The sequence below is a fragment of the Coturnix japonica genome, chromosome 9 (genome assembly GCF_001577835.2).
Source record: "Coturnix japonica isolate 7356 chromosome 9, Coturnix japonica 2.1, whole genome shotgun sequence".
NCBI classification, from domain to species: domain Eukaryota; kingdom Metazoa; phylum Chordata; class Aves; order Galliformes; family Phasianidae; genus Coturnix; species Coturnix japonica.
The window spans coordinates 7,464,656-7,486,273 of NC_029524.1; the positions used below are offsets into that span (position 1 = coordinate 7,464,656).

General features: G+C 39.3%; 2 long non-coding RNA genes across 6 annotated transcripts in view; one reads left to right on the forward strand and one right to left on the reverse strand.

Annotated features, from left to right (window-relative positions):
* Positions 1 to 21,618, forward strand: part of LOC107318059 — an 86,497-nt gene that overhangs the window by 46,619 nt on the left and 18,260 nt on the right. For 3 of the 5 annotated variants that reach the window (XR_004308344.1, XR_004308345.1, XR_004308346.1), the window contains exons 5-9: positions 108 to 204; positions 7,636 to 7,773; positions 9,024 to 11,709; positions 14,141 to 14,762; positions 21,179 to 21,242. This is a non-coding gene — a long non-coding RNA (uncharacterized LOC107318059). The remainder of the gene's footprint in view (positions 1 to 107; positions 205 to 7,635; positions 7,774 to 9,023; positions 11,710 to 14,140; positions 14,763 to 21,178; positions 21,243 to 21,618) is intronic. The other 2 variants (XR_004308348.1, XR_004308347.1) reach the window with 2 other exon arrangements.
* Positions 3,447 to 9,046, reverse strand: LOC116653838. Its single transcript, XR_004308351.1, has 2 exons — positions 8,935 to 9,046; positions 3,447 to 6,063 (listed from the first exon to the last, which is right to left on the reverse strand). It is a non-coding gene; the product is annotated as an uncharacterized LOC116653838 (long non-coding RNA).

Here is a 21,618-nt window from a genome sequence, read left to right on the forward strand (position 1 = left end):
GAAAAAAGCAGTAAGCAGATACATATAGCTCAGACTGATACATGAAGTCTTAAAGGCAAAACACTTGTTTAGGCATCAGGCTAAAATTTCTGTTCTTCACTCCCAAGTGTTATCCAGGAGGGGACCTTGAGATGAGCTTTGCGTTTTCTGAGCTCCACAGTGAAAAAAATCTGCAACACGACCATGGATGAAGCAATATAGAGGGTGAGTAAATTAGATAATCATCTGTGCCATGTGATGCAGGAAGTTCTGTGGCTGGTATAAATACTACAATTTTCCCATAAATAGAAGTGAGGAAATTGTTGCTCTAAAACTTGAATGTGTAGCTAATTTGAGCATAATCTCACTGAGAGTTTTTAAGGAGATCCTTTCTGTTATTATTTGGTGATTAAGTATAGCTCGTGCATCTGAATCTCTCTGTCTATTCACTCTGCTTTAAGACTCATAGCAACAGATGCCCTAACAATTCACTCCAGAAGATTCAAGAACAGATTGCTCTTTATTTTGGGGATTTGTGGAGGCTTCCTCAGCTTTCAAAATTCTGCTTGTTAATTCTTTGGTGGCTGTCTTATATCTTGCATTCTGATAACTCACCCATTAACCTAGACAAGCAATATGCAACCCTTGGCAGTGTTCAGGAACTGGCTTTAGTAAGGTAGAATGAAAGCAATCAAATATCAGGCTTCTTCCTCAAAATTTGAGGCTAATAGTGCTACAGTGCACTTTGGTTGTCACTGACCAGAAAAAAAGGTTGACCCTTGGATTTCTTAGGCATAATTCATGGTTTTCTTTTCAGTTAATGACTTAATGAGAGCTACAGTTTTTTGGTGAAAAGAGAATCCTTAATTGCACATAGTAAGTTCAATCAAAATCCACAGACATTTGTCTTGTTTTAAAGAAAACCCTTCCCTTCCCCTCAGAAGTTCCATATTCCACAAAAGATTTCCCATTGCTCAAAGGCTATTTAATTGTATTGTGTGTGTGATGAGAACATGGTTAATTGGGTATCATTTAGCATCAGTTAGGGTCAGACCTCTGGGAGGACTGGAAAGGAAGTGCTATTTGTCTTCTACTTTGCAGTTCCAACTGAAGAACTGTACAATACTTTTCTGGAATCTTGATGTTACCACAGGCTTGTTTTTCTAATGACTGTTTAGAGGGAATAAAAAGAAAAGATTCTGTAAGTCATTATATCCCCAGAAATCCTCCTAAATCTTGGAGTCAGTGTATCTTGAAGTCAGTGTCCAAAGTGATAGATTTAAAAGGGGAACACTGTGGACAAGGCCTTCATTATCAAGCTTGCAAATTAGGTAGATGCAAGTTACCATTTACACCCAACGATCAGTTTTTCCATCCACTATGACAGGGAACATTCTTTAATATGGGCAGTTCGGGTCTGGGCCACAGCCATACTACCTGTTACACTAGTGATCATGTATGTTATTCAGTTACTGCTAATAACATTGATGAGGTTTTTGCCTTTTGAGGTTTAAAAAGCCAGGTCTCAAGGGATGCTCATATATACACACTGCAGAGATCCACATGGGCATCCCAGCCCTGACAACAGAGGTCTGTCTGTTACCCGTTTCTTTTAGTTCAAATGGAAGTACTGCTATAAGTAAACCCCCAGCCCACTTAACTCTTTCTGTATATTGTAGATCTTACAGTCAACCAAATAATGACAGCTGCAATTTTCTAATTTCTTAAATGGAGGCAGCTAACACTATCCAGAAAGACAAAGAGCCAGGGTGGAGGGGAGCTGGGAAGGGGGAGAGACTACGTGGTTGAGGAAAACAAGCAGTATAAGTGCTTCCTGAACACATTCAACTAAAATATAATTACTAAATCAGCCTTGAAAGGAGGGAGTTAAATTACTGAGTTGTGCCTGTGATCATTTTCCTGGTTTAAATTTCTCTGGTATAAATGAAATAAAATGAGCCTTGGACTCTGCTAATTAACCACCCTACCCACAGGTGATCACAATATGTGCCATGTAAGATCTCTGGAAAAAGCAAAATTTATACACCTAGAAATGACAAGTGTGCATATTAAAACCATTTTTGCAGTTGACAAGAAAAGTGAAGTCCTTTGATAACTACCAAGGAAAATTATAGGTGGGGGGATGTTACAGAGGAGATTGTGCATACATTTAGTTGTAACGATTTAGACAACATTTCCTTGAATTAGTTCATTTTAGAAGAGAACAAAGGGTTTGTCCTGCTGGGTAGCTTTTCAGCAGGGATGCCCTGCCTGCCTTATTTTAGAACTGCAGTATTACGTGGTTTCAATTAGTGGTAGCACTTGCAAAACTAGTAACACAGACATTTTGGCATGAAATCTGACTCCAAGGCGTTGAAGGGTACTTAAGATCTACTCAGGGGTAGGTGGAGAAATACAGTGTACTTTAAACAACTGTTGATGATTTGTCATAATGGTGTCGTTTCCAAAAACCTTCCTGCATTTTTATAGGCTTGGCATTTCATTTTGTCTTTACCTCACTGTTTAGAATTTGCTTTCCACTTATCTAGCATCCTTATTTCCAGTCTCTTTTGTCACCTGGCTCCTTACTAGGCCCTTGGCTAAGGTTTTCTTCAGGCTTTTAGAGCAACTGAGTGTTCTAGCTAAGAATGTTCAAAATGCTGTAGTACTTAAAAAGCATTTACGGAGTCCTGTTCAACTTCAATGTCCTTTACAAATATGAGCTACTATGAGAACAAGCCTCTATTGTCAGGAACTGGCTGGTCTAACAGTCCCACTGCCCCTCCCTTAATGTTGTGAAGCAATTTCAGAAACATCTTTTTGAGGCAACTGCTAATTCCTTTAATTTTGCAGTCAGGAAAGCTAACTTCTGTTGCAATTCCATGCCAGTGTAAGTGCCTCTCATAATACATCTGCTGGCAGAAAAAAGCCTGTGTATGACTCCATGAGAGTTCCCACTCCTACTTATTCTAGCTGTCTTGATAGGCAGGTGACATTTTGATGAGCAAAATAACAAATGTCACTGCTGTGGTGATAGACACATACAATATTTCAAATATCCACTAAAAGAAATCCTTAATACAGGAATGAAAGAGGCAACTGCTTGACAAGATTTGAACATGTGTAACTATAATATTTTTAGCAGTAAAGTCAATAATTTGTCTTGCTCTCACCAGCTATCGTGGTTCTAATGTAGTTTTTACCAAAACTTTTGTCTCTGCTGTGCTGGTACGGTGATCGCCAATAAGTAGCATAGCTGAAAGATGACAGCACAAATATGATACCTTTTTGTTGAGATTCACGTTTTTTTTTTCCATTTGAGGACTTGCTTCATTTAAGGATTTCTTTGGGTAGTGCTGAAGGCTGTAGGTCAGAAAAGACCTTGATGATTTTCTCCATGTATTTGAACTGCTAGTCTAGTTTTGTTATTAGAGAGTATCAAAATTTTTGCTTTAAAATCATGCATATCTAGTTACATATGATTTTAATGATTTTAATACTTGAGGTTGCTCTTAACTTGAAACAGAATTTAGCATTCAGCTGAATTCAATAGGATGTGTGGGAATGGCACAGAGCTGCACCAGGGAGGTTCAGGGGACATTACTAAGTATTTCTTTACTGGGAAGGTGGTCACACTCTAGAACAGGGTTCCTAGAGAGGTGGTTGATGCCCCATGCCTTCCTGTACAATGCCTTTGATACTTTATACCCACTTTTAATGCTCTCAGTGCTTTAACTTAGCACTAAAGTGATCAGGCAGTTGGACTAGATCATCTTTGAAGTTCCCTTCCAGCTGTTCTGTTTATTCTATGTGTTCTATTTGTTCTATTCACTTCACTGCTGAGTTATTCAAATGTCTGGTCAACACTGTTTGTATTTTTTTAACTGTCTACCTCATCCTTGCTTGCACAGTCATCCCGCCTCACTCTTATCCACAGTGAGAAGCAGCAGTTCTCTTCTAGTTTGTGTAACACACGTTTGGAGAATATAGGTGAGCATTTGAGCCACTGAGATGAAATTCAGGGGAAGTTTGTAGTTTAGTCAGTTTAGAGATAGTATACCAAATTTACCCCACAATTCTTCAGAATCTCTGCAATGAGGGAGTCTTGTTTCGATAACAGTTTTTACATGGCAGGTAATCCACAACGATCCACAATCATACAAGTAGGCACTCCCCAATTTTATTGGAACTGCTTAACAGCTTTGTTGCAGTTCTAGGAATAGAGACGCTCCCATTTCACTGTCTTAAGAGCAGGTTTAATGCACTGTGCCATTTGCTACCATCCTTACGTGCTTATTTTGTTCGTGTGATCAATGCGTGTATTAATGCTAATATAACACTTACAGAGTCTCCCAGATGTAGATGTGGCCCCTTAATCCTTCCCTGTTCTGCTGGGGATAATCATTTTTACAACATGAGATCACTTGCACCAGTGAAGTGCATTTTAACACCTTTTGCTGTTATCTACGTGAACTGACAACCCTAATAGAATCCCAGCAGTGCATTCAAACTTTATTTCCTAGGTTAATCAGGCTAAAAGACAGTTAACTAAGCTTTCTCAAAGGGGGCCTCCTTTAACATAAAAAAAAAGAAAAAAGAAAAAAAAAAAGATGCTGCAGGAAATGTTCATCACCAGAAATTTTGCTCAATGAGTAAAGAAAGGCGGCAACGCTGAAAAGAAAGGGGGGTTTTGTCTTATAGTGGACGGCATGGCATGCAGGAGGAAAAGAAAAAAAAAAGGAAAAAAGAGAAATATTTTCTGAACAAAGAAGTCAGGTCAGTTCCCTTCTTTTTTGATCTTTAATCCCTTCTCTCCCAAGTAGAATGGCAAAGGAGCCCTTCTCTCTTTCTAATAAATAGCTAGCAAAGGCAGGCATTCAGTGCTGCTTCCCTTTGATCAGCACAAAGCTGTCAGCTCCTGCCGCTTTTTTTTTCCTACCAGCTCTTGTTCCTGGTTAAAAGTGGAAGTAATACCCCCTGAAAGAAATACCCTAGGTGTCCTGCAAATCATCAATCCTATTTTTTTCCTTGTTTTCTTTCTATGGCCCACCCTCCTGGCCTGGACAACCTCCTTACTAACACCCCTCTTCCTCTTTCCACCCTTTTTCCAGAATACCAGTTTCATTTGATACGCAATTCAATGTGCCAGTCTGACCTACTGGGACCTTGCTGTCTGAGACTCTACCACTACGCAGACAGGGGAAACCTTCCTTCCAGCTATAAATGATGCTTACCTCCAGACATTTATCTTTCTGTAAGGGAATATACAAATATTTCACAGAAACAGCAAAGGAAAATTACATTTTAGTTATTTATAATAAAGCTCAAGCTTTAAAAATAATAATTATACTGAAAAGAAAACACTCTATGTTGTGCTTGACCGACTCTCTGAGATCCCATTTTGCTCCAGTCCTGAGCTTTCTGCACTTCAGACCACATCATTGCATCTTAGCAGTAAACATTTTGCAAATGTTGCTGCTTTCTGACAGGTCACTCGGCGCATTTTAAAGCAGGCTCCTTGTTTACTGCGGAGATCATCTGCAATCTGCATTTCTGCTCATCGCGATATCAGAACCTGATGTACAGTTTGCAAACGTTATGCATAGGAAATAATTCACAAAGGCAAACAACTATAATCAAGTGTAGAACAAGAGCCTGGCTTGTAAGAGGAGAGTGGGGCAGACACTTTAGTGTGTGTGTATATGTAAAAAGGGCTGGGGTGGAAGAATGGAGGAGCAAGGAAATGAGACCGTATAAAAGATCAGTATTCTGAAACAATGCCATATCCTTTGTGACCTGTAATGATGCTTAAATACTTCTGCCATTTCCCTGTGGTGATGGCTGCACCGGCTGCTTTCTGTGTGCCTGTAGAGATAGGCTTTTCAAAAAGCAGGATGGAGTGAATGCCGCTCGTTGTTCTGGCTGCAAAATGTCAAACTGCAGTGGAAAGAAATACAGCATTGCAGTGGTGGTGCACTGAGGCCCCCGGTAGGAAAGCAGGAGCTATTAAGTGGAAAATTCCTGCAGAGGACGTGTTTCCATTTCTAATGCGAAGAAAGAGGGTGTTGTTTGAGGCTGGCAGGTCTGTGGAAAATACAGAAAACACAGGGAAGATGAGAAAATGACCTCATTGAACTCTGAGAACTTAAGCAAACAAACAGCTTCGGCCAACATACCACGTTCTTGCAGCGCTTCTGCCCAAACAACAAATTGACCTATAAGTTATATAATCCCCCACCAGCCCCCGTGCCCCATGTAACTATGGGGAGGGGGAAGGGGGTTTCTCTGCAAGGCAAGAGAGCTGGGGGAACAGCAGTAAATTCTGCTCTGCTGGGAAAATATATCGGGGTGAGCTGCCTGCACCCCAAAGCCCCACCTCTGCACCCCAAATGTTGTACTCTCATGAGGTTCAGGTTTAACTGTGCTCTGAATACCAGCAGAATGATGGCACTAGTTGTTTATTATAGTATGAACTATTTCAGTACAGCATAAATTTTCCATTTCAAAGGATTCCGAATGCCTGCGGGGAAGGGACTAGGTTTTGTGAGCAGAGGGTGGCCTCTGTACAAGTTGGTGGGGGTTTCTTCTGAGCAGTGGTTAAAGCTGCATTCTTTGAACCTGGTTAGGGGGGCTCTGGGGAGTGTGTTTAGGGTCTGTGCTTCCCCCTGTAGAGGCCTCCTGTAGTGATGGCTTGGAATGCCTCAGCTACCATTTTATGTCAACTGAACAAATCCTAGTGTAAAAATGCAGAGGCTAACCAAAGGCCACGGGCTCGGCGCTTGTTGTTGTTGCTCTACATAGCTGCAGAAAAGTAAGATGTATGCCCCCGTCCCCAGCAGCTGGGCATGCTGAAAGGTTTGATTCATTGCACGGATCCTTTCCTCACTCTATTTCCAATAGCTAATTAATTGAACATAATAGAAAGAAAGTTATTAATTGACACAACGGCAGATAAACTATAATTCTTAGTTTACAGTAATGTTACTTGCAGATCAGAAAAGGGCTTTTCTACTAACCAGTAGTAACTTTGCTGTAGAAACATATTTTCTGCTACTATATTAATAATGTATGCTTTTAGTGTTGATTTTTCCTGTTTACGCTGTTATAATCCTGTTGTCTCCCAGCTTAATGCACAGCCAAAAGATGCTGTACTGTCCAGCATTTTGCATGGAATTTGTCAGTTATGTCAGTTTTGAAAGGTCCATGAAACTGTAAATGGTGCATGATGCTTTAAGGAGAAAAACAGATGATAAAGTAATCTTGAAGGTGAGTTGCTTAGGCACACGCATAGGAACGACAAAGGTTCAAATACTGCTAGCAAAGAAAAAGCAGCAAAAACAAGTCACAGGATGCATTCAGATTTCATGTAAGCTGCTGTCTCAATCCAGTGGTTTGATCCATCCTGTTGTTAGATGAGGAACCACTGCCCGTGAATGCACTAAGTGTAGTTCAGAAAACTCCTGCAGCTGTAAGGAGCTGACTGGATTCAACTCTCAGCTTCCCTCACTGGAACATTTCAGAGCAAGATAAAGTGAATAAAAAATGGGTGTGGAGCACCAAGTGAGACAATCCCAGACTTCATTCAAAAATTCAAACCTTTCCTCTTGCAGGGTTTGTAAAATGAGATTAAATTACCTTTTTAATTTTTCATTCCAGTTTGATACTTCTCTGAACACCCGAAGCACAAGCGAAAATGACCAAGTTACATACTAGAAAACAAATATCAGTATATGCAAGACTTTGTGCGTTATTCTGCAAGCACACTTTAAGTTGTTGGGATGAAGATCAAGAAAGGTAAGTGAAATCTGGCTAAATCGAACAGAAGCTCTCCCACACCATCAAAGTATCACTTTTCAGAGCTCCAGATACCATTTTCAGGTATGGAAGAGACACTCTGTAGTGTTACAAATGGGAAGTAATTCTAACCTATGCAGCTCAGATCTGAAACCAAATTTGCCCAGAATCCAGCACTCATTTAGAATGTTGAGCCCCAAATGCCTGCATTCCCTGCAGCACAATGGCCAAAATACATTCAGGATCTCTACAGTGTTGTCTCATTCCCTTTCTGGAAATGTTTAACCAGGGCAAACTATATAGTGCGGCATTTCTGCATGATGCCATGGATTCTGTTTCTCTTTTCCTTGTGCTGTGTAACTAAGGGGCACCGTAAGGGGCGCATAACTTACAGAGGAGAACAGCTTTCTCCTCCACACTCTTGACAGGAAATAAAAAGCTCCCAAAAATCTTGAGAGAAAAACAAACTCTGTGAATAACAAATAGAAGCAGTGCCAAAACTAAAGAGTTTCCTGCATCTAATAAAAGGGAAAAGGCAGGTTTTTTTGCTCATCCATACCTTGTGCCTGCAAATGGCAAGAAACAAAACAAGGTAAGGAGTATCCCATGTATTGTTAGGATTCTGGACTTTAGTACCTATTGCAGAATTAATTGTTCTGAGTGCAGGGCTTTGGTTACAGTTTCCCTCTGCATTTTATAGGTTGTCTTCTACATAGCAGACTGAGATCATATCAGAACTTCTGTTTTGAAACTTTAGGTATCTAAAGAGATTGCTTAGGGACTATTCTAAACAAAAGTGTAGATAAGTCTGGGTGATGAACCTGAGCCAAGCAGAGTGCAGGAAAGCCATGTTTGGCTTTTGCCAATGCACCTCAGTGCAGCCTTGTGCTTTCAGAAGTGTGCCTGGTCTAAATAGGCTGTGTAGAGGATTTATGAAGCATAAATGATGGTAAGAGAATAAACCCAAATTTTATGCTTCTTGAGTTGCCTTTCTTTGCTTCACAGAATCAAATGATATGGAGCAAAAGTGTACAGAAATCATAGATCAGGATTTTATGTCTTCTTTATTTGAAAACATTATTTTCATCAGTAAGTCTCATGCAAATGGTGCCAGCACTGTTGCTGGAAAATATGAGCGAGCGGATAGCACTCCCACGTTACCTTCAGCACTGTGCGTTTGTTCTGATCATAGTGGAAATAGGATCCTTGGCTTCTGACCTTTGATAGAAGCCCTTAATTCTCTCCCCTAGGTTTCTTATTGCTGATCACATGGATCTGGTTTTCTACTTGCTGTGAATGTTAGAGCTTGAAGACAGCGTCCTTCCTTGTTCTTCAGTTCAGATGATCCTTACTTTGGACAACTGGAGGATGAAGACATACTGAAAGAGTAAGTTTACTGTTTTATATGGGTGCAGAAAGACAGCCTGGCATTCAGTGTTTTCATACTGAGGCAGAAACAAAAGTAAAAAAGAAATGTCATAGTAGGATGTATACACAGGACTTACATGGATAAAATGTTTGTAATCTACCTCTGCGCTGATCAGATGAAGAGATGTAGTCCATCACAAGAGCCATAGCTCAGGATGCCATTCCTCCTTTGGAGTCTCAGAAGGCAGTAAGAGTAATCAGGTGTTTAGAGACCATGGTTTGGGAAAGCATTGTACAGCTTACAGAAAGGAAAAGACAGGGCTGTGAAATGTTTAAAGGACAACTGCAAAGGAGGAAGTAATCTTTGTTTTCCATGTCCATTGGAATTTGAAATGGCTCATTTATCTTGTACAGTAAGACAAAATTATGTTGAGTGACAAGAGGATACACATATACAAAACTAAAAGCATTTCCCTGAATGCTGATCGTACCACGTAGCAGAATAAATGCATAAACCAAAATGTGGATCAGTTTCTGCTTTGAAAAATGTTTGACTCAAACAGTGTTGCTCAGGTAGGTTTAGCTTGACTAGGTGCTACTGGCAGGCCACTGGTGAGAAAGCATGATGGTAGACAAGGACCCATAGCTGAGAGTGATGGTGTGATGGAAAGGTTTGGAATGGTTTGGACCTCATAATTGCTCCCAGTTCTTGTAGAACTCTACAGATATATAGATGTAGATTTTTCTTACAGCCATTGATCTGGCAATGAAGGGAGTTTGATTAGATTTTCTGCAGTCCATAAGCCTGGTCATTAAAATGGAAACGGTTAAAATTTGTTTCCTCCATTGTCAGTTATTTTCAATAGAACTTCATCCAAGTATACACCAGTAAAATTGCATGAGAGTAAGGCACACAGATACTATAGGCCTGTGTCAAGATCAATCAACCTCATGATTTCTCCTACCTAAGTCTTAAGGAATGTTCCTTGAAGATCTTTATTTTCTATAGAGTGTATTACTAAAAGAAGTCAATGGGGTTCAGGGAGAAGCACTAAAAGAGGCTTTTAATATACTTCATTTTCTGCTTTATATTGTAATTCACATAAGTAATGAGTATGTACCAACCAGAATGGTGGGAATGTTGCCTAGTGTTACTAACTAACACGTATTCAGTTCCATAAGCCCCCCACCACATAGAAGCTAATTGCAAGGATTAGAGTACACCAACACACTTAAGCTCCACTCCTGTGGGTTTGGGGAGAAACAACACATTTCAACATTCCAGCTGCAGTTCCCCTGGCAACGTACATAACAACTCACTAAAAACTGTGGGTTTCTGTTTTCTTAACCCTTAGAACATTGACTGAATGAATACTTCCTTTAGGAAACAGTTCAGTCAGCCAGAGATAGTCAAACACTCTTGAATCCATCAGTCCTTTTCTCCTTAAAAAAACCCACAAAAGTGGTTGAATTCCTTGTCAAACTGATCTCCTCCCCTAGCATTAAAGAGTTTAACTCACACAAATGTGCATACCATTTGCAAACCTCCCATAGAAGTCTGCATTAAAAAAGACTTTAAAAAATCCCCAAATATCAATATTTAAGATCACTATAAAGTTCTTAGACATCAAAGGACACGCAGAAAAATACACAGTGAATTTTACAAAGCACATAAATACTCTTAAGAGATGAAACAAAACAAAATTAACATTTATGTATAGAGCACAATATTTTCCTATCAGTTATTATAACAATGATAATGCCTGCAGCAACTTTATGATTCCTCCGAGAGTTTCAAATACTTCATAAATATTAACTAATACCTTGAAATAATATATACATCATTGTTGTGAAATACATGAGATCTGCTCCAGAATTTGTTCCACTGCCCAATGAACTGGTATCACTTCTGCTTCTTAGCAGTGACTGTTCTTATCACATAAAGGAACCACCAGCTAAATGCATGTGCAGGGTGTTAGAAGTTACCAGACCTCACCTGAACCTCACAAAAAGCTGCTGTATATTTTGGGTTGTCAATAGCAGGAAGAATGAATGAACACACATGGCCACAGTTGTCAGTGGCTACAAACACCACTGGTATTTTGCAGTTTATTTAAGATAATAGTCTGATCTGTAGTATTTTCCTCAGAAGTCTGCATTTATGAAAGCATTTAGTTTTAGGCTGGAGTTGGGGGTAGGTGGTGGAGGTGGTATAGCAGTTTTCTCAGGAGAGCCTACCTTCTTCAACGTGCAAGAATTGACCTGATGAGGCTCTTAGAGAGCAAGAGAAGACATCTACCTATATCAAACATATGACTATTCCCAGTGCATTGGTGCACACTTACTTACACAAAGGAAAAGTTAAAGGCTGAAAAACTATATCATGGATCAAAAAGATGTCAGTGCACTTTGAAGCAATTACCTTTCATAACCTGGATTTTCTCCTTTTCTCTCCATAAGCTTTATTTTTTTTTCTTAAAAGGAGTCGATGTGATGTTCCCTTAGATCTTCCATCCCATGATGAAAACCACTGCCTCATTTTGTAGCTTTGAACAGATACGAGAAAGAGTAAGTACACCTACAAAATTGTTTAAAGTTCTTCAGCCAGAAACTTTTAATGCTCCATCACTATACCGTTGCTTTCCATCCATGGAGAGAGTGTTCCCTTGATGCTTTGCAGCAACTCCTACATAAATTTACTGGGAAGCAGACTTCCCCACCCCCACCCTCAGGCTTAGTACACAACAGTTTGCTAAAGATTATGCAGCATCCTTACTAACGTGTGGTTGCCAGGGCGTCCTTGTTCCCTAGCCAACTACTGTACTAAGGCTTCACTGGCAACTATCCAGCTGTGTTTTACTGAGGAACCTCTGTAGCAGTCAAGGGCATGTTTTCACAATTTACTGGAGAAGTCACTCTGTTTGTTTCTTTTCTCCTAAAGACCCTAAGTATTGGGGAAGGCAGAAACTTTTTGCAGATGACTGTAAGACAGTGGATGTCTCTTCTCCCTTTTATCTACAAAAAAATAAACATAAAAAATTTTTGCTGCACTGGGCTTGGTTTTTGCATTAACCCAGCCATTATGGACCCTGGACATATCAGTGTGGCACTGTGTCAGGACCAGCACAGGCACAGAGCCACACTGACATGGTGATACCTTCCACAGCTATACAGGTAACTGTTTAGATTTGTTCTGTGCAATGTGGAGTTACTCTCTTGGTTGGAAGGAGAGAGGGCATCTTGGCATGTGTTGCTGTTCATAGATACCTCTTTTCTCTCAAGATTTTAGAGCATCACTGCAATGCAAATCCCAGCTAACATTGTGTTTAATTTCAAGCTTTCTGGAGCTAATAGCATGTAAGATGGAATGAGAAAGATGATGCTATCTAGTGATGAAAACAGGCTTACTTTGCAATTTAATTGTGTTGGTGACACCCAGAGTTACGATGTCATGGCCAGTTCCAGGCTGCACTTCTGCTAGACGGTTTGAACAGCCTCCATTTACAGCCAACTGCAGGCTCCATGGTGCCAGTATTGGGCACAAACTGTTGCCATTGCAATAGTACATGTCCCTAGAGAGCCCCAGGCCAGCACATGGGCCGAAGCAGCCAGAGGGAGGGTCACAGCAAGAGAACAGCTTGACTGATATATATTGCTTTTGCCATGGGTCTTTGGTTGACTAAAGCCTCCAGGCTGTCACTGCTATTGAATTTTTCAGTACCAAGAGACTCTTTCATGGTGGCTCATGCAATAAGGGCAAGATAAAGAAAGTGGTGTGTGAGATGTTCTATTTACAGGGTTTTCTATTCTTCCTTTCCCCAGAGTAGGAAAGGGTTCCACACATTAAAGAAATGATAATTTAGTTAAAAAAACATCAATAGAAGATAGATGTCATTGTTGATTCAACTGTCACTGGCACATCCAACAGCTATTATCTGTTGTCAGTCCTTCATCTGAAAATTAATCCAACCTAACATATGTATGTAGTAGAACCAGCAATGGGAATGGGCAAAAAACGTTTCCATTTTTAGTCCCTTTATTTTGAAAGGACAAGAAATAGAGCCCTGTGTTTAAGAACAGGAGAGCTGTGCAAATTCAAATTTTGGACAACTCTTTTTAAAACATTTGGCAATTTGTTATAATGGCATCTAGGCAACAAGCTGCTAAATTGAGCAGTGATGTATAGTCAAATGTTGGCACTGTTTTTATCCATGCTACTTACCTAGGTGTTAGCTTATACTCTGGCTGTAAAATGGGAAAGGCCAAACAGATTCTCTAGACGGTGGAGGTCAAGTCAAATTAAAGATCAGTTCATATATAAGGCTTTTCCCTGCAGGATGGGTAAGCCTTGCTTAAATCATTATTCTGTGACAGCGAGCGCAGCTATCAAGGACAGAAGAGATGGAATACAAGTCTAGATCCCAAAGTGGAGTGGATTAGAAAGTGTGACTGATAGCCAGTGAGAGAAGCTTTAACATAAACTAGGTAGCGTATCAGGTGAACTCAAAATGATATGCATTACTAGAGGAGAAGTAGAGATCTTGCTACCTTGGTAGCAATTTTCATGAGCCATGTGAAAATTTTCACTGTTTTGTCAGAAAACTATGAAAATATTACATGCAATATAACAAGTATGCAACATAACAGCTCAATGGAACCCATAATAATAGCAACAAGTTTTGCCACAAGAAAGACAGTTAAAACTGAGACTTAATATTTTTTAGACTGAATCTAAATCTAAAACATTTTGATCAAGTTCATTTTGTATAGACCTTGTAAGAGTAACAAAAAAGCATCAAAGGTATATTAAAAGGGTATCTGGAAAGACCCGGTAACTTGTGTTGTTGCTAGTGAAGAGTAAGAGAAATGATACAAAATGTACTAATACTGTTATCCCACCTAGTATACATAAATGTTATCTATGTATGGTTTTTGGAAATACTGTTGTCATGGTTACTATCCAGCTGTCTTTATGCTTTAATATGCTCTGTCTTCTAAGGTTAAGGTTCAATTCAGGTTCACAGGAAGCAAGTCAACTGACCTTTTCATTTGTGAGCTATAATATAATGTGCATCAGTTGAAAAACTTGTGGCATGATTCTATGAGATGTCAAGCACCTGCAGATGCAGCAGAAGCCAATGCCCTGGATGGCGTGTCTGAGTCCTGAATTATGTGCCATTAACAGTAAGTAACAGTCTTACTTTGAAAAGCCATACACCCATTTCAGTTGGCATGAGAACAGTTTCTGTACTCCTACAGGCTGAACCTACCACCAGCAACTACTAAATGAAAAATGTGTTTGTCTCTCAGCATCATGTATTCATTTGTCTGAATATATAGGAAAGCTTAAGTCTGTAATGTTGGCAAACACAAACTTAATTCCTATGTGTAACATGAAATAACCCTGATACTTCTGATTCACTGAAATGGAGAACTTAATTTCCCCTTTCCTTTCTTAAATTTCCTTATTTTTAAGTAGATGTAGGAGGAATGAAATCGTACTTAAAATGATGACAGGTATTTTGCCTTTTACAGGTCATTGAAGCCTTGAGGTTCAAACCATAAACACTGAGACTCATCAGTAAACTCCAAAATGCCTAGCCAGGGTAATTGAGCTTCAGGTAACTCAGTGTAGTGTTCATATTGTCTCCTGCAGGTACACGGATACATCCAAACAGTCAAGCAGATACGTTTAACTCCTTTTTTGCTATTCTACAGAAACAGATGGCCCTGCTCTTCCAAGTAGCCTCATTACCTTATTAGCCTAAAGCAAATGCTTTTCACTGCCTCCAACAAGCCACCTGGAACTGCCAGGAACTCCAGGAATGGCTCTTTCCTTCCTTTCCCTTTTCCTGATTTAGCTTTTGCTCAGGAAAGGAGGTGTTGCTCTGATCATGAGTTTTTTTGTAATGGTGTTGTTGTAGTTGTTGTTTGTAGTACAGTACATAGAAGTGGAGATTGTTTCTAAGAACCAGAAATGTTGTGCTAAAGTTTCAGTATAGCTAACTTCTCTATAAGCATACTGCACATAATTTAAATATACTTTCTCCTTTCTTCTCTGGTAGGAAAAATGGGAAGGGAAAGGGCAGTTCTAGATGAGTGTCTCATTGTTTTCTAGGTCCATATCCAAGGCATCTTTTGTTATCACAGAATTACAGAATCACAGAATTATCAAGGTTGGAAAAGACCTAGAAGATCATCTAGTCCAACCACTACCAATTCTTCCAGGCTAAATCATATTCCTCAGCACCACATCCAAGCGTTTCTTGAACACTCCCATGGTCGGTGACTCCACCACCTCCCTGGGCAGTGCATTCCAATGCCTGACTACTTTTAGTTTGTCTAGATCTTGATAGGTGGAAACAAGTTAGTGTCCTGCACTGCATGTCTTGTGTCGGATCTTCAGGACTCACATTCTCTCTGCAAGTAAGTGCTCAAAGAATTTGGTTTCTTTGCCTCTTGACTGCTTGGTTGCTAGTCTCTTTAGTTTGCTTTGCTTCCTTAATGAAATTGTCCTTGGGGACAGCCCAAGTGGGGTGACCTAGAAGCAGCCATTTTCAGGTAGTCTCTATTAATGGACACATCTTACAAGCAGGTAGGGGTATGCTTCTTAAAAAAAAATTCTTGTCCTTTTCAGCTGCTCCAGAAAATTTCTGAGGTACCAATTTGATCAAAAAGGGAAAAACATGAAAGTGTAAAATACAAAACTCAGCATAAATAACAAAGAGAAGTAGGTCAACAACATTCATTTGTGTGAATATACACATGATCACCATGTGCCTATGGGCACGTACACAGTACTGTGTATGAATCACAACTGTGGTGCTAATGTTACAGAGAAATTACCAAAATAATTAAAATTAGCATGGGCCTTAGAAAGGCACACACACACACACACCCCACATTATTCACACATTCATCTTTTGGAGACCCATTAGAACATATAAATGCATGTGTTGAATCAGAAGCACTCAACAGTACTCTTTTTTTTTAATCAGATACCTCAATATTATTTAATGACTTGTTTTCTCAATATGTGTTCTTTATGGCTTTTTATTTATTTTCATAATATATGAGCCTGTAAATATAAGCTTTATCTCCAGAACTCTGGAGTTAAGCATCATCAGAGACACTAATGAGTTGTGAGCAAATGGGACTGAAGGAGGCCTCTTTGGCCCCCATTTCCAATTCCACTGTATGTTCAGATGAGTGGAAAATGTTTGCTGCTAACCTCAATGCAGAGCTTCCAGTTCACTGCACAAGTGATACACTTACTTCCATAGACTTGATGATGTGGTCTGTGATCTATGAAAAGAGGAAGAGAGCACTGAGATGAACTCCAGATGCACCTATTTGTTATGCTGTGGTATCTTGAGGCCTGGCACCATGCAAAATTGCGTTTCATAAGTCAGTTTCTAGGCCATAGCATGAGACAGTAACAGTGACATCGTTAAGCAGGCTGTCTTTGCAGAGAAAGGGTCACCTGCTTTCACAGTTTGTTAAACACTGAACTGAGCAGGAAGCTGTCTAGCATTGCAGGATAAGCCTTCTCCTCTAGAGAGTAAGTATACAACAGAGATGAGTGAGAATATTTTTATCACGCGCCCATGCTTTTAAACAGGTTATTAGCACAGCAACAGCAGGGGGCAAAAGAAATGAATACTTGATTTGTTCATTAAAATCAAATACTTATTTACAGCTTAGATGATTAAACTCTACATTTAGAAAAAAAACAAAAAACAAAACCAACAAAAACCCACCAAAATAACAACAACAAAAACCGCCTTCACTCTGCCTGCTCGATGTTAAATAGTGAACAGCACAGAAGCGAAAAATCATGAAGTCCTTTATAGTGTGCATTATCTTCTCTGGTGAAGTGAGTGAGTGGAGAGGTGTGAAATTCCAGCAGAGAGAAACATGCTGTTTTAAGAGGAAGTGCTGACATGCAAGCTACAATTAGACAAAAAAATGACTGCTGACATTTAAAAACCATTATAGAGAGGAAATTGTGAGTGTAATTATGTCATCATTGACACTGCTCAAGTGTGCTGATGCATTTTTGCTGATCAAAATCAAGTGTTTATATTTGTAAATAGAATGCACTTAGTAACTCTATCAATGGAAATGTTCTAGCCAAGAACTAAGGAAAATGTAGCCAAGTCACTTTGACAGAAACTTCTATTTTTCTTTTGCTTGATTTTCAGTATTTTACGTTCAGAATCTTTTCTTGCTAGCAATCATTTCTTGTTATTTATTAATTTGTGGGAGTGTTTTCCAGGTTTTGTTTGTAAGTTGTTTGGTAGTGGGTTTGTTTTGTTTTGTTTTCAGAATTGAGCAGTAAGAGTGGCCATTCTGGAGAAGGCCAAAGGTGTAACTTCCCAATATGTATTTTGTATCCAGCAATGGATATAAAATAACACTAAGAATGTACCAGCCGTGGCAGTCTTTTAGCTTCCAAAACCTGCTGCTTGGGGACTAAACAGACTGCTCAAAAACAGCAGAATAATCAAGTCTTTCTGACTGGCTTTAGAAGTAGACTGCTACTGTAGTCAGTACAAATGGAAACATGGTGTCAGCAGGTGGTAAAATATGTAAATGTTATCATTTACTTTGAGGAGTTTGTTGACTGTGCTAATACTGAAGTCTTGGCGCTGAATTATTTATCACAGTTCTGCTTTAAGCTCTCTCAAAAATCCTCTACCTATGACATATTATCACTCAATGACAGAGAAAAATGACCAATCTACAATACATACAAATGCTCAGTTCAAAATGAAAAAAAATATAAGTGAAAATGTGTATATAATTGATTCCCAAAACATGTTTTTTATCTCAGAGATCTGGGAGGTTATGTATAAATATATTTTGTAAATGTGAAAGCAGAAGTGTTTACAAAGGTTCTTGAGGGGCGTAAGAAAAGGTCTTGGCTTCTGAAACAAAATGTCCACAGCACAACCTGTCTACAAATGCTAGTCCTGCTGAGGATGGCATTTTGTTCACACTATTCTGGAACATGTGTATGTCAAAATATAAGAAAAAGACTAAAAACATGAACAAAGGACACTTAATAATGAGGCACTTCACTTTATGACGACATTATATTTGAAGGGTAATAGTACAAATAGAAGCAGGAATATTGAATGTCAACTATGCTAGTTAAAACTAACTGTTCATCAGCCTTTGTTTTTTCAGTCCTAAAATTCCCACTGTTATTTTTCTTTGTCAGTTTTACAAGAAATATAAGCATTGGCTTGTCTTCACTTTCCCCTCTATTTTTTTTCCAGTCCTTTCTTTATTGACTTTACCCCTTGGGAATGGAGTTCTTTACAATCCACCTATTAGTTTGTTGGCTGTCATCCTGCAGCCAGTTGTGGGGTTTTTGTTGTTGTTGGTTTTTTGTTGATGATGTTCTTTGTTTTGTGGGTTTGTTGTTTTTCTTTGGCTATGGGGTCCATGGGTTTCCATCAGCGTCCTTGTTTCCTAGATGTCAAAACATACAACCACTCAAATTTTGTTACCAGAATTATGTCAAACAACTCTATAGTCACCACATCAGCAAAAAAGCTGCTTTCATAGTGACATTTACTGATAGGATGAATACAGTAATTCCTTTTTATAGTGACAGAAATATCCATGTAAAATAACAGAAGTCTTTGGTAGAAATAGAAGGCACAAGAGGGTCTCTTGGGAGAGGCTGGTCCCACTGGTAAATTGAATGACTGCATATTACAGAAGTGAGTACTGTAGAAATATACCCATAAATAATTAGAAATAGTTGTGTAGAGCATAGTTCCGGTAATATGACAAATTAGGACCAACACACAGATCTGTGTGCTGCATCTAATTAAGAGAAATGCATCATCAGTTCTTGATTTCACTCGGAAAGGAGAATTGGAAGGAGCTGTGAGTTCTTCTGGTACCTCTCAACAAAGAGTTAGATCCACATCTAATTTTTACTCTTAGCTTTAATTATTACTATGTTTTGTGATGATGTCATTTTAACCTTTTTTCTTGTTTTTAATTTTAACTAATATATGGGCATTTCACAGCCTCTCTAAAAACTTATATCCATCCTTGCTTCCCAGAGGCCTCTACCTGAATCTAATTAGACTCATGAAATACCTGACCTGCTTTTGGCAGGATGAATCTTTCTTTCACTCTTTAAGCTTAGGGCCTTACAGAACTTCTAGCCTCTGTTACTCAGCAGTTTACATTTTTCATCCTTCACCTGACACGTATAGTTTTGTCTCAGAGTATTGCTGGGTGCTTTGGATAAGGCAGAAGGAAACAAGCACTTGGCCAAATGAAACTGCTTCAGTGCTGAAATTGGAGGAAACACTGTAAGCAGTTAAAAAACTCTTGGAAACTGGAGGGTGTCTCTTTATATTGTACACATTCTACAATATTCCATACAGTTTATGCTTTCATTACAAAATAATTTCTCAATCTCAGATTTACATAATGCAAGCCATGAGCTGCTGATCTGGTAACCCAATTCTGTAAGCTATTGTATTTCCATTCAAAGGTCCATTCAAAGCAACCACAGACAACAGCAACAACAAAACCACTCCTAAACCAACCAACCTAACAAAACAACAACAATCTATTTTATTAGTCTTTTCTCAGAGCATTCACCACAGCAAGGTGTGGACTTCAGAAGCTACACAAAGACTAGGAAATGCCAGCACCGAAGGCAGCTGCAGTATTGCTATTCTTACAATAGTTATTATTACCAAGACTAGTGTAAATATCAAGTATAGTGCCAGTGTTCAGAAGAGCGATTATATGGAAGTACTTTGGCTTTAGCAGTAGGAGAGATCATGTGGTAGCTACAGTAATCAATGCGATTTCATATTCTTTCATTTTTCAATGAAGTGAAGTGGCCTACCTTGTCAGCTTGCAGATAAAGATCAAGTTTTAAGACCTTTTAACATCCATTGCCAGCAGTGAGTTCTGGCAGCCCGGAAAGCAAATGGGATCCTGGGCTCCATCAGGAGAGGGGTGGTCAGCAGGGACAGGGAGGTGATTGTCCCTCTCTACTCGGCTCTTGTGAGGCCCCATCTGGAGTACTGTGTCCAGGTGTGGAGCCCTCAGTACAAAAAAGACATGGAGATTTTGGAAAGGGTCCAGAGGAGGGTCACGAAGATGTTCAGGGGGCTGGAGCACCTCCCCTATGAGGACAGGCTGAGGGAGTTGGGCTTGTTCAGCCTAGAGAAGAGAAGGTTGCGGGGTGACCTCATTGCAGCCTTTCAATATCTGAAGGGAACTTACTCCCAGGAGGGGAGTAAACTCTTGGAAAGGGCTGACAATAGCAGGACATGGGGAAATGTTTTTAAGTTAAAAGAGGGATGATTTAGGTTGGATGTTAGGGGGAAGTTCTTCACTAGGAGAGTGGTTAGGCCCTGGAACAGGCTGCCCAGGGAGGTTGTGGATGCCCCGTCCTTGGAGGTGTTCAAGACCAGGTTGGACGGGGCCCTGGGCAACCTGATCTAGTAAAGGTGTATGTTTGGTGGCCCTGCTAGGCAGGGGGGTTGGAACTACATGATCCTTGAGGTCCCTTCCAACCTGAGTCATTCTGTGATTCTGTGATTGTGGATAATAATCCAGGTTGTCTTTTCTCCATACCATACTAAAGCAGGGGATTTAACAACACTAACAGAAACAGGTATTTCCTCTTATTAGTAAAAAATAGCATAAAATGAATAGGTATTCCACCATCCTTTCTAGTTCGAAAGGCTTCAGCAATGTCTGCAACAAACACAGACTGTCATACAGACTGTCATACAGACTGCCATTGGTGATAATGTTGGTCAGTCTCAAAATCTTTTCATATCTTTCCATTACGTGAATTGAAAGAAATCTGCTATTTCTGCTGTATGGTGTGTGAAATGATCTTATGACCAAAGTGTACATCAAAACATGCAGCAACAAGTCTGGAGACCCAGCTGGATAAAGTAAGAACAGTTTAAATGGAATAATATGATTTATCAACTAAATATTTTCATCTACAAAAGAAATTAATTCTCTTCCCTCACAGTCAAGCCTAATCCTGAAGATCAGCAAATCTGAAAATGTGGGAGCAGAACAACAATTAACAAAAGGTAAGAATGGAAAAGATGCTATCCAAATTGTATTGTTAAAACATTTTTGCTTTTGAAAGTATTGTTAATTTGCATTATTTGCTCAGGTTTCATTTGTTAATTTTTAATTGGTATGTCTGTGAAATCAGTTGTGCTATGTGTAAAACTGAGTTACATTGTTTGTTGAGATACCTTTATGAATGCTTTGTGATGTCTCAAAGAAACATTTTTAGAGTTAATCAGAGCTGATGACACTGAACATAATACATTGTCAGAGCATTTTGATAATACTGAAATAATTAATTACAACCTTTTAAGTAAAGAGCTTTGATTAGAAAAAATAGAGCAGGATGAGGATTTAATATGATTTTAGTGCTACTTCTTGCAGCAATTGCTT